Raw genomic sequence first — 14,109 nt, 5'->3', positions numbered from 1 at the left:
CTATATATTTATATACTACTAGAACACACCCGTGATATCGCGGGTCCGTGACTTAATTAAAGTATAGAACTATGCGTATTATCTGATAAAGTCATGCCGGTTATAAGATGCACAGTTTTCTCTGCTTTAAAAAAGCTTTCTGTTCAAGTTGAACCCGTCGACCTTGAACTTATCAATTATTGGTCATATTAATTATTTGGAAAACAAAAGTGCCTGGAATGAAGTATTTTTTAATCAACAGCATTGTCCTATATTAGTTATTTGATCTTTGATTCGCTGTTTTGCGTCATGCCGGCTAACAAATTGAAAACTGTACCTATACGCCTTAATTTAAGTCCACATTTTTAGTATTCGTATTGTCATCTTAGAAAGTCATACTGATTAAAATACTACAATAGGGAACAATGTGACAATGGTTGAACTTAGTAGTGTCAACCCTGTGGTTATGACCCGTGTATATAGCAAAATCCTAAATACACCGTATGGTGGTGCGCCTGTTAGATGCGGAACGTACTTTTAAGGCAATAGGTAACAGGTGAATATACTATTGGTATCGGTATCGGATTCGACCCGGAACTTGTTAATTATTGGCAATATTAATTATGTGGACTGCAAAAGGGTCTGGAGTGGTGTAATTTTTAATCAACACCAATGTCCTATATTAGCTATATATAAAGTTGAATTCTTTAATTTGCCGTTTTTACCTGATGACGGCTGACAAATTGGACCTCGTCATTTTAGTATTATAGATATATTTTTATAAAAACTTATAATGTTATACTTTCTATTAATTCAGTACTGTTCATTATTGAACAATAACTGTAAAGTTACTAATTCTATGAATTTCAGTACTGATTTCTTAAGTGCTGTGTCCGTACTGATTTCATCAGTACTGTTTCAGTACTTATTTTTCCAGTACTGTGTCAGTACCGATTTCGTAAGTACTGTTTCAGTGATGATTTCGTCAGTACTGTTTCAGTGATGATTTCGTCAGTACTGTTTCAATAAAATACTGATTAAGTCAGTACTGTTTCTGTCCTGAATTTTTCATTACTGTTTAAATATACACTTACATTTTTTTAGTGCACGCATTAAAAGATCTTTTTGTTCATTTAAAAAAAGATTTCTATAAGTTATTTCTATGTTAGGTACACTTTTGTTTATTATTCTTACAATTAGTTACAAGAAAATTGAAAATTGAAATGGGAAATCTGTTAAAGAGGCAACAACCCGATTATAGAGCGGAAAACAGCAGAAGGCCACCTATGTGTCTTCAATACAGCGAGAAAATCCCGCAACCGGAGGCGTTAATGGATAATTAACAAAAGGAAATGAAAAATCATCTCTTTTATCATACAATTTATTATTAAGCTTCCCGTTAATGATATAGATATCAAGATCCAGGAAAGGGCAGTTTTCATTGTTAGTATTAGCTTTATTTAAAGTTAGTTTAACAGGATAAATCTCTTTAGTGTACATACTGAAGTCGTCATTATTGAGAGCCAATATATCATCCAAATATCTAAAAGTATCAAAACATTTATGTATCAGATGTTGTGTTGATGGGTCTTTGCTGATTTTAGTCATAAATTGTAACTCATAATGTTTACATTTGAATGCATACAGTGATGCTAATCTAAAAAAAAATAGGAACTGAAAATCTAAGTAACTAAGTAATTATGTATTGATAGCACAGTATTGATGGACTGCCTGCGTCTTGGGTTGTTTTGTACATTTTTGATGGGTTAATTGTTGTCTCTGTGACAATTTCCCTTTTTCTATTCTTTTTTGATATTGTGACATGTTGATGGTTTGTTATATATTTTTTTTTATATATATCTCTGATATCTTGTTCTGTTTTGGCTTTGCTTTAGGTTCAGCTCTGCGACAATTATTTTAGCTTTTTTGTTAATATTTTGGCTTTATGCATAACTTAAATACACATGTATTGTCAAAATTGCATCTTGTGCAGTCAATGAATATGGTTTATGTTTTTCGTAAGATCTTATTAATATAGGTTTTATATTGACAATATCATATTATCTGTGTCTTGCTTGGGTTAAATTGAATCATATTTAACAAGACTTTAACATTTCAAATGCGTATATTGCTTTTGGGAAGATAGATGGGTAGATGTTTTGTCATCCAGTCACATGTTAAGTGCATATGGATGAGGACATAATACTGAGATATAAATAATTAACCTATTTTGTACTAGAACAATAATGCACTGAGCTGAATATTTAACATGCTACTAGTAGTTCACCACAAGGATATAATTTGCTAGAACATGAACATGAACTTCCACACAATCTTATTAAGAAAAAGTTTTTTGAAAATCTCATTGCAAATTTATTTGCTGTATCTCGTTTAAAGCCTTTTTTCTTTAACGAAAAAGGAAAGAATGTTAGATACACTTACTGGAAATGTGAAGATATGATTAAAGCTTTAAATTTTCTCCTAGACAACATATATGTACGTTTCGGCGATAAAGTGTATCGATTTTGTCATCTGCAAATTAAAACATAACTAAATTTGTATTCTTTTCAAACGGGATGTATAAAGACACACCCACGTTCATTTTTATCTATAAAGAGGTTAACTCCTAACTATCCTACTGCCTGTCGATACATTTATTTTTGGCATTGCACTAGTCATGTCTTCTTTGACTGTCCATGACGTTAAAATACTAAATCCCTGGGATGTGTTTTAGTTGATTTTAGTCTTTGATGCATTATTTTTTATTAATAATTGTTTTGGCTTTTAACTAGCTGTCAGTAACTGCGAGTACTCTCAAATCGTACTTTTTTGTTAATTTAATCTCTTGATACTATTTGTAATGCTTTTTGTTATTTAATGTTTACTTATTCAGGGTTATATCTAGTTTATATACCAGCTTTGATAAGTGTTTGGAATTACTATAAATTTTCACTTCTTCGTACTTAGTCCGAGTTTACTCTGACATCCAACGGCTGTTTTGCCAGACAAGCTGGGGCCGTAGGACGTCAGAGCTCGTCCAATATCAAAAAATGGATATTTGCCCACCCAAAATAGATGCGCTGCTTCGTCGCTTCTGGTGCCGATTGAGGACCTTGGAATTATATAAATCGGGCATCAATCTGTTCATTTTTTATTTATCTCTTCATTTGTGTAAGTTTCACCTACCTGCCAACCTTTATTTTTCCATATTTTAACAGTTTTAACAGAGACCCATCGATTTCTGCATTTCGACTTTAAAATATTGAAAAATAAAGGTAAGCAGGTAGGCACCAGAAGCGACGAAGCAGCGCATCTATTTTGGGTGGGCAAATATCCACTTTTTGATATAGGACGAGCTCTGACGTCCAACGGCCCAGCTTGTCTGGCAAAACAGCCGTTGGACGTCAAAGTAATCTCGGACTACTTCGTACTATGAACATCAAAATTATTAACTTTCTCCTTTATTCTGTATTTACATCACACTTCTGGCACCTGTTCATGAAGAACACGAAGTTTTATCGAGCACCAATTTTATAATTTAATTGTTGATATTCACCCCACTTGTACCAAGTTTTATTGCTATACAAGAAATGTATTTGTATTCCTAAACGGAAGGTTATACAGACAGAAGAAGTATAGTACTGCAACCAGAGTTCATTTTTTAAAACTTTAATGGTACGGAAGAACACACACCTAAATTATATATTGATGGAAAGAGGAAAACGTGTATAATAAGAAAAGTTGGGTCGTAAAAATTCAGAGTGGTCACAATTTTGTGAAATTGAGGTCAAAGGTCAGACCTAAAAATATCAACATTTCAACCACAAGGACAAAAAGGAGAAGTATTCTGATATTTATTCAATAGAATGCTACAAAAACGATTCAATCATAAGCATATGGTATAAACGATGTTAAAACGACAAATTTGACTAATTATATGAAAACCTGCCATTAAAAAATGGCGTTGATTTGGAACCTTCTGATTTTTTTCCATTTAAGACATAGCAAAAGAAGAAGTGGCCTTGACCTTTTCACATCCATAAACTTTCATATTGTGTATAGTATTTCACAATAGTATATTACAGAATTATTTTCTAAAGTATAAAACACCAGTTTATCAAATTATTTCAATATTTTTTCTATCTTTGAAAAAAACAAAATTCAAGCGCTGAAACAGTGTTTTTAATTTTGCATCTTAAAGGTTGTGTATTTTGTGAAAATTAGTATCTAGTTATAGATAAATACATATTGTGTATTTGCAAAGTCTAGACAGAGCAGTTATAACACAAAATATACTATAGTCACACGAGGCGAATGCGAGGTTTAAAAAAAATGAGTGTAAAACAAAGTCAGTTTGGTGCATGAACATTTTTTAAGGGAAGGATGAAAAATTATACAATGCAATGCTAATTTTCTAATGTTGTAATTCAAAATCAGTCATGATCCTTATATAACTTTTAAAAGTGACACACAATAGCTCAAGTATTCATAAAATATGAACATGAATCAATCTCTTAGTCATCATATGCGGATTCAGTACGCGTATTAGCATTACAAGACACTTCCCTTTTTCATAAGAAAAAGTTCGGCGTAGGACAGAGTTTGTTCAAAGCAAACACAGTTTTTGAGTACAAATGCTATCTGGAGCGTAAATACCGTCATGATTCGGTCAAACTCGTCAGATATAGTCTTACCTTTGCATAGGAAACACAAAAGAAATGTGAGTACAAAGTTTCGATAAATGTTAGTGACCCATATTCCCATATGCAAAATGTAATGGGGCGAATGTTGCTACAGAAACGATTGGTTTTGTAATAGCCATCCATTTGCGAATTTTTGTTATCTTTAGGGACAATACGGTTCAGAAGCGCCTTTGTGTTATTTTTATCAATTAACTAACAAATGAACTTTTGAGCCTAGGCTCCGTGTTGAAGACCGGACCGTGACCTATAATGGTTTACTTTTATAAATTGTGACTTGGATGGTGTGTTGTATCGTTGGCACTCATACCATATCTTCCTATATCTATTAACAAGCTATGCATTTCCATAGAAATACCAAAACGAGGACATAGCTCATAAGAGCACTGGTGGCAGGGTGAAGTAATTGTTCTTCTTTTAATGTATCCTTAATAATTTCAGACACACCTTGGTGTAATTCTGAAAGTCTTAACATAGACTTCAATTTTCCTGCAGCAGATATGGCATCCCCTAAATTGAGTTCAGAGCTAAACTCTTTATTTCATATCCCTTGGCCCCACTGTGTCTGAATTGTAAGGTGTCACAATATCTAGTTAGTTCTGGAGTTTGGCAGTTTGGTAAGCATCAGAGACAATCTTGGGTAAAATTGATCGGTATATATAGAGGATGTGCTACATGAGAAAGGCTTTATTTTTTTTTTATGGAAGAACAAATCACATCACTAACAATCGTTATTAATGAACTGACAGCAAGTTAAAATTCTAATTTTTCAGTAACTGTTTTACTTAATTGCACAGGTGTTGACTTCAATAAGTACTTGGTTATGCATGGATAAATGATTACTCACATTAATAAGCACAACTTAAAAGACTGTCAACACGTTTAGAGGACTCAGTTTTGCGTAGTTTTCTGGGTTTATTTTTAAAGGTTTGTCTTTTACACAAAAACCCTGTTTTCATATCCAAACTACAAGGAAGAAACTGAGCGCGAGATCGTATAAAAGTGTCAGGTTGTGAGAATACATGTCGATCAGTTTGATCACATGTATGGTTTTCTGTTTTTTCTAATTTAAAGTTCCCCAAGGGTGACTGGGGAAACGAAATATGGTCACTTGGTCTTCTCCCGACCGGCAGTAAAACGAAGTGGAGCGTCCGTTTGGCTGTGCGGGATGTATCAAGTTCGCAGTCACGTCCGGTCAGAATGGGGACGTTAAGTCCGATGCCTCGTGTAAAGGGAGTGTCACGTTCTTTGCATGTTAAAACCCTTGCACCAACTCTTTGAGGAGTCCGAAGGTGGCCTGTTGCAATGGAAAATTTCTGTCCCAATCCAATATACCATCATTTTCCAGTGGCAGTCTAAATTTTTCCGATCATCATCCCGAATGGCCTCTATTATGACAAAACCTACCTATTGTTTTTATTGTTAACTTGTTCTCGTCCTGAACATGCATGAAATATTTGTCACTGGACGTTAAGCAACCAACAATCAATCAATCACTCTAATTTAAAGACACACCAATTTTGCCTTCTGGTGCAAGTCTCATAACATCACTGATGATTCGCCCACGGAAAGCAGAATATCAAGAGAAGTTGGTTTTAGCATCACCTTGTCACACACCAAATCTCTGCGAATCTTCAATATTACTTTTCCCCCGACCACTTGCATGCATATTAATTGCTCTGAGGTTAAACATTGACATACAATGTATTTTCACACAATGTCAACTATAGTCATTATCCGGAAAAACCTCTTATCCGAAGGATTTGGTTAACTTTTATATATAGTCAAAATTTTATTAACAAAAATATAACTTATTTACAGAAAATACACGAAAGAACTACTATATATATTCAAATCACTCAAAAATAAATTAACTTATCCTACAAAATCTACATAATCACATCGAAACTATCAAATTGATGGTGAAGGAAAAAATAAATGGTGGAGCTGATTGACGGATAGGAAATTTCCGTAATTAAAAAAGGTTCAAATGATGTTTTTATTTTTGAGTTTTTGACAAAATTGTTTGGAATTTGCCCAACAAAATTTGCATGCAGTTTCGCAATAATATGTTTTGTCCTCTCAAATGTCAAATACTATTTTTGAATAATATGTTTTCTCGTTTTCAAAGAAAAACGCGTTACATTTCTACCTAAAAAACAGCTAACTTTAAGTTTGAAAGTTTTACTTGGAGATGGTATTATATTTATGTCTTCATCATTCCGATGATTCTTGATGATATGTGCATAGAAAATATTTACGAAAATAGCGGGAAATTTAACCAAAAAATATATTTTTGGATTTTAAGGTAACTACCCAAAACCGTAAATTGAGGGGTACCCCCATTAAAGGGATAAAATACAAAAATGTGACCATAGAAACTTTTTACGACCCGACGGAAATTAAAATATAGATATTATTCTATCATTTAAAACAATTTGCAGCCGTGTGTTATTCCGGACCATTAAACTCGTTAACTAAGCGTCTTTTTCGATGTCAGTTGCAGTACTAGTATATCTATCAACAAAATTGTTTTCATTTACCTGTGTTTTATTTAATTGCAAATGGCGGAATTTGTTTTTAAGGTTGATGTTTTTTCTGAAATTATTTAACATTTCACAGGGGTACAATACTTTAACTTTTATCATATTCATCCCTTATTTTTATTAATTTTGTATTTAAATTGTATTATAGCTCAAATTGTTTCGTTCTGTGTATGTTCATTTGTGTTACTATCGGTCTTTTGATTGAGTTAAGCCATTTGAATTGATATTTAATAGTGTGTTTTCTATGTTGTGATGTTACACTATTGTTTCAGATAAGGGTGAAGGTTTGGTACCATTAAAAGGTTTAAACCCGCTGCAATTGTTTGCACCTGTCCTAAGTCAGGAATCTGATGTTCAGTAGTAGTCGTTTGTTGATGTGGTTCATAAGTGTTTCTCGTTTCTCGTTTTTTATATAGATTAGACCGTTGGTTTTGCACTAGTAATTTTTGGGACCCTTTATAGCTTGTTGTTCGGTGTGAGCCAAGGCTCCGTGTTGAAGGCCGTACTTTGACCTATAACGGTTTACTTTTATAAATTGTGACTTGGATGGAGAGTTGTCTCATTGGCACTCACACCACATCTTCTTATATAGAAGAGATGTCACCTTTAGAAGCAACAATCTATGTTTTTTCTCTCCTTTATGTTGTGTGCTGAGGGATTACTTAAAATACAAACACTTTTCCAGTCTTTTGTTTGAATCCGGTAGGTCCAATTCTAATAATGTCAATATTGTTTATTTTCATAATAAAAATGTATCATAAATATATTTCCGTTTTTATGCCAATTGTAAGATTTTTTTATGGTTACAGGACGTTAATGATATATTACTGTATTAAGTTCTATCCTGTTACTCTTTTTATCTATCCTGTTACCGAAAGCAGTATTGCATCGGCAAGCTTATGCTTAATTGCAAAGATTAAGACGTTATAACCTTTAGATGAGTTCAATCAACGAAATATTTCATTATGTGTACAACTATATGTAATTATAAACTTTTTAAAGACTTTTTTTCTACTATTGTCTATCCCTTTACTGTAACTATAGCAACCATAGTAACAGGGATAGACAAACATTTCTTCATTTTTAAATGCTAATGTGAAATAACTACACCCTTTGATGAAGTGATAATGTTATGTTATGATTTTCGGACTTAAATATAATTTAATCTTATCAAAATAGATCAAAATCGTGTTTATTATTGATGTTTTGACTCATAAATTCAACAAACTTTCATTTTAAAACTTACAACTGCATGTTCCATTAGAAATACAAATTTTAGCATAGGTGTACTGAATGGGTTTAAATCAATGAAAGCTCTCTGAAAATATGGTTAATAACAAAATATTCGCATTATCGGTTGATTAAGTTCCAATTATATTTTTTTGTCGTATTGCCAATACTCAAATACAATCCGATCAATTATCAGATTTTCATCATGTATTGATATTGTAAAATATCAGCTAGTGCACAGTATGAAGCCTTTTTGAACTCGTTCGCTGCCCTCACTCGACGACAAAACTTCATATTGTGATTCATAGCAGATATTATTTGCAATATCAATATGCTGACAGATTGAACTGGTGTTTTTAATGTGTGGTAGACACAAATACAATTTTTTTACTCCGATTTTATTTTATCTCAAAAAGTTGCACATAAATATTTTGACTCCGATTTTATTTTATCTCAAAAAGTTGCACATAAATAATGAAGACAACGCTTTTGGGGTATGGGTTAAATTCAATTAAAGCTTTTCTGAAAATATGTTTAAAAACAAAATATTCGCATTATCGGTTGATTAAGTTCTAATAATATTTTTGTCATATTGCCAAGCGCCAAGAATAACATGTTTTAAAACAGCTATAAGTGCTCTATATATTCTAGATTTCTTACAAGGGGCGTCTGTCGGGGAATAAGTCAAAGGCAACAAAAAGATGAGATGCAACAATACAAGATACGAGAAATGAGATACACTAAAATGTAATATGAAATCAAACCAAGTGTGTAGGAACACACTAATCAATTTTCACTTCGACAGATACACATGAAAAGAGGTTCGAATTCTCAATAATACTAGAACACACCCGCGAAATCGCGGGCATTTAGAGCGTAGTTTTAAGTATGTAAAGTGTTGTTGGAAGAATTTTGTAAAATATTGAATGACTGGAGAATTTAAAGTCATATGAAACCAGTGAGTGGTGAAAAATAATGTTTGTCGGGCCAATTCTTGAACCAATGCATGTATATATCATAAACTTAGAACTATGTGCACGATTTTGTCATTTTTACGCAAATATATCGTATAATCGTCTTTTTTGTTTCTCTCTGTCTGTTATGATTTAACAAATATGGCTGCTCATTAAATACCGTGTTTTAAAGCCGAAGTTTACCGATTGTCACCTTATAGTAAACAAATAACAAAACGCATGGGTATTGAGCACGTGTTTAACATGAACAATCAGATAATTGTTTATTTTAATGACAGATCATGCGTATTGCGATCACCGGATTTTTACGAGAAGGGTTATGCTCAGGTCACTATGCATACGGAAAATATGTCGGCGAATTGCATCCTGGAAGCAAGCAATTAAAAATCAGTAAACTTCTTCTAAATGTGGACAAATTAAAGAATTTTCCTCAGTTGTATAATGAAAACTATCTATTTAGTTATAAAAAACATATGCATGATTTTTTTTAATTTGAGGTTTCTTATGACTTTAAGCAAATGTATCATAAGTCATAGGTTACTGGGGACAGGAAAATGTTTTTTTTTATCCCTCCTCCTTCATTTCCAAAATTCCCAATTTTTGGTTTTCTATCAATTTCAATATGAACATACATTTAGTATGTTATGACATTTTAAGTAAGGGACCTGTAATTCAGTGGTTGTCGCTTGTTTATGTGTTACATATTTGTTTTTCGTTCATTTTTTGTACATAAATATGGCCGCTAGTTTTCTCGTTTGAATTGTTTTACATCGTCATTTCGGGGCCTTTTAAAGCTGAGTTTGCGGTATGAGCTTTTCTCGTTGTTGAAAGCCGTACGGTGACCTATATTTGTTAATTTCTGTGTCATTTTGGTTTCTTGTGGAGAGTTGTCTCAACATGGCAATCATACCACATCTTTTTTTGTTGTTGTAATAAATGAATTTTGTAAAAGATTTAATGACTGGAGAATTTCAGAAAAGGTATCAAAAGTTCACATGAATAATTTTAGCGCTTATCTGTATATTATGAACATACATAACTATATAAATAAAGTGTATTTTTAAGTCCCATTTAATAAACTCTGTGACCTCCGTGGATAGTAAACTTGAAAATGATAGCAGATAGAACACACCCGCGAAATCGCGGGGAAATAGAGCGTATGTAAACTGTAAAAAAAAAATTATCTGGAGAATTTCAGGAGATGACTGTATCAAAAGTCAAAGGTACTTGTGGACTTGGCACTTTTTTGCCCTCCCCCTTTTTTCCAAATACCGATTTTCATTCCTTCTGTTTTTCTGTATACTATGAACATACATATACACTATAATTACTATGAGCGGTCACTGATATATTATATATATGAACAGTAAAGAGCCCCCTCCCCTGAAATACTTTAAGCAAGGATGATAAATGCTAGAACACACCCGCGACATCGTGGGCATTCGGAGCGTGGTTGAAAGTATGTACAGTGTTGTAGGATGATTTTTTTTAAAAGATTTAATGAATGAAGAATTTCAGGAAAGGTATCAAAAGTTATAGTTTCTTGAAGCCAGTCGATTGTTTTTCTTTCAACCCCTCATCCTTTTTCCCAAAATTCCCAATTTTTTGTTTTTTATTTTTTTCAATATGAACATAGTACGTTTAGTATATTATAAACATTCATTACTATAAATAAAGTGTGTTTGCTTTTTACTATCAATTTTCAGTTTACTAATGAATCCACGGCGGTCATTGATATACATGTATTCTATAGACCCTTTCTATTTAATATACTTAGTGAGTTGATGAATTTTAGTAACATATCTTATGACTGGAGAATTTCAGAAAAGGTATCAAAAGTCATAGGTACTTTAAAACATGACAATTTTTTTTCTAGCCCGACTCCTCATTTTTTTTCCTCCCTAATTCCCTTTTTTTTACTATCAATTTCAATGATGTTATCTGTACATTATGAACATTCATTACTATAAATAAAGTGTATTTGCTTTTTACTATCAATTCCCAGTTTACTAATCGATACACTGCGGTCATTGACATATTATATAGACCATCTCTATTTAATAAACTCTGTGACCGCCGTAGATAGTTAACTTGAAAATGATAGCAGATAGCAAATACACTTTATTCATAGTCTTTGTATGTTCAAAGTAGAGAAAAACGCAAACCGGAAGTGTTGTCTGACTTAAAATTTCGTCAAATGACGGAAAATATCCGGGTGCATTTTTTTTCGTTTTTCTCCCAAAATAACCCAAACTGAATAATCATAAGAATGGATGACAAATGCGACTATAAAATTGAGAAAGGAAATGGGGAATGTGTCAAAACGACAACAACCCGACCATAGAGCTTACAACAGCCGAAGGCCACCAATGGGTCTTCAATGAAGCGAGAATTCCCGCACCCGTAGGTGTCCTTCAGCTGGTCCCTAAAAATATGTATGCTTGTACAGTGATAATAGACGTCAGACTTAACTCCGAATTATACACAAGAAACTAAAATTAAAAATCATACAACACTAACAAAAGCCAGAGGCTCCTGACTTGGTATAATAATCCTGGTACCTTTGATAACTATTGGGACAGGCGCAAAATTGCGGCAGGGTTAAACATGTTTATGAGATCTCAACCCTCACCCTATACCTCTAGCAAATGTAGAAAAGTAAACGCATAACAATACGCACATTAAAATTCAGTTCAAGAGAAGTCCGAATCCGATGTCAAAAGATGTAACAAAAGAAAATAAATAAAATGACAATAATACATAAATAACAACAGACTACTACTAGCATTTAACTGATATGCCAGCTCCAGACCTCAATTAAACTGATTGAAAGATTATGTCTTCATCATATGAATATCAGGCACAATCCCTCCCGTTAGGGATTTAGTATCATACTATCATAAAATATATGAGAAGAACATAACCCGTGTCATGCCAATAACTGTTTAAAAAAAAATGTGTTTAGTTCCGATGCAAAGACTCTATAAGTGAATCAATATCAAAGCCAAAATATGCAATCTTTAATGACCTGACAACAGTATCGTAACTATATCCTTTCTTAATAAGTCTGTTTAATGTACCTATAGGACACAGAGACAGGATGATTAATTTATTGTGGAAGGAAGAGAAGCGACACATAAAATGAGGTCTTCTCGTTTAATAGTATAGATAGAATCATATTCAAAACAGTGTGGCTGTGGCCATTGATTGACGACCTAAATTATCCCATTGACTGTGACAGATTATGTGAACGTTTGTCTGTAACGACCATTGCTCACTACTTACTTATTATAGAATTTAAACTGTGGGGTCACCAAAGGTTCTTAACACCTTTAATAATAAAATAAATCGAAAAACTAATCAGGAATAACCTTTATGTTTTGATTTATATTATTGATGTAAATCAAAACGTCGTTTTATTCCTGATTAAGTATTCGAATTACTTTATTTAGGTGTTGAGAACCTTTGGTGACCCCACAGTTTAAGTGTCTTTAACAAGTACATAGTAAACAGTGGTCGTTACAGACAAACGTTCACATAATCTGCCCCAGTCAATGGGATAATTTAGATCGTCAATCAATGGCCACAGCCACACTGTTTTGAATATGATTCTATCAAATATCATCTCTGGGAATTTAAGATAAAATTTTCAACAACTATTTAAAACACAAGTATAAGAATCACTGTAAAATAACAGCTGAAGATGATATTTTCACTTAACTTGAGGTTTGTGGAATTTGAACTTACTTCATGGTCATACCAAATAATATTTTAGTTTGATATTTATTCAAAAGAGATATAAGCTTTTTAAAATTAGACTTTTTCAACTTAATATATAAATATATCGATTTTCTCGACTTTCATTAAATTTAGTTTTAACCAAATAATCATAGGACACACACTGAATATTTTTCCCTGTAAAAAGTAAGCCGTTCACTTTTATTTTATTTGTTCTAATTGAAACCAACATATATATATATGTCAGCGGCTGGAGTTAAATTGACACATACTACTTCTGCGGAATATAATCTAATTGTTTTTTGTGAATTATTTTTCCCATTGCACTTTGTTGGCAGTCTTTTCAATCTCAGAAAAGTTGAAATAGCTGTAAATTCAATTCTGAAAAAAAGCCATGAGAGCTATGCTGTTCGTTGTACGCCGTCCGTTTACTTCTTTTATGAATCATGAAAATTTCCTCTGAAACATTGAGCCGATAGTGACCAACTTGACCATTATAACTATTAGAATATTAAATTTGAAAACTGTATCCGCCATGAACAAACTATGGCTAACAAAGGTATAAACAGAACGTTACATTTTTTTTGGCTAATGTCTCAAAAAGTATAATAGATATGTCAAAACGATCATGTGAAGATCTACCAATCATTTCATTGGTTCGAACAAATTGAATATTTCTTGTAGAAGCTTTTTACCATTCAATGATTATATTTCAGACCAAGTTTTATCAATTTTAAAAATTTCATATAAATCTGGCAACCCCATTTTTGAGTTATTGCCCCATTAGTATGAATATTAAGTAGTTTTTTCATTTTTTAAAATATTATCTTATAAACTAACAGAGCAAGATTAAAAGTATGCCATAAGAACAAGATAATAAAAGTACTATAACTCAGCCACGAGAAAAATAAAAATCATTAAACAAAAGGGAGGTAGTCTTGA

This window comes from Mytilus edulis, chromosome 1 (genome assembly GCF_963676685.1).
Source record: "Mytilus edulis chromosome 1, xbMytEdul2.2, whole genome shotgun sequence".
Taxonomy (NCBI): domain Eukaryota; kingdom Metazoa; phylum Mollusca; class Bivalvia; order Mytilida; family Mytilidae; genus Mytilus; species Mytilus edulis.
This window is presented reverse-complemented; position numbering follows the sequence as displayed.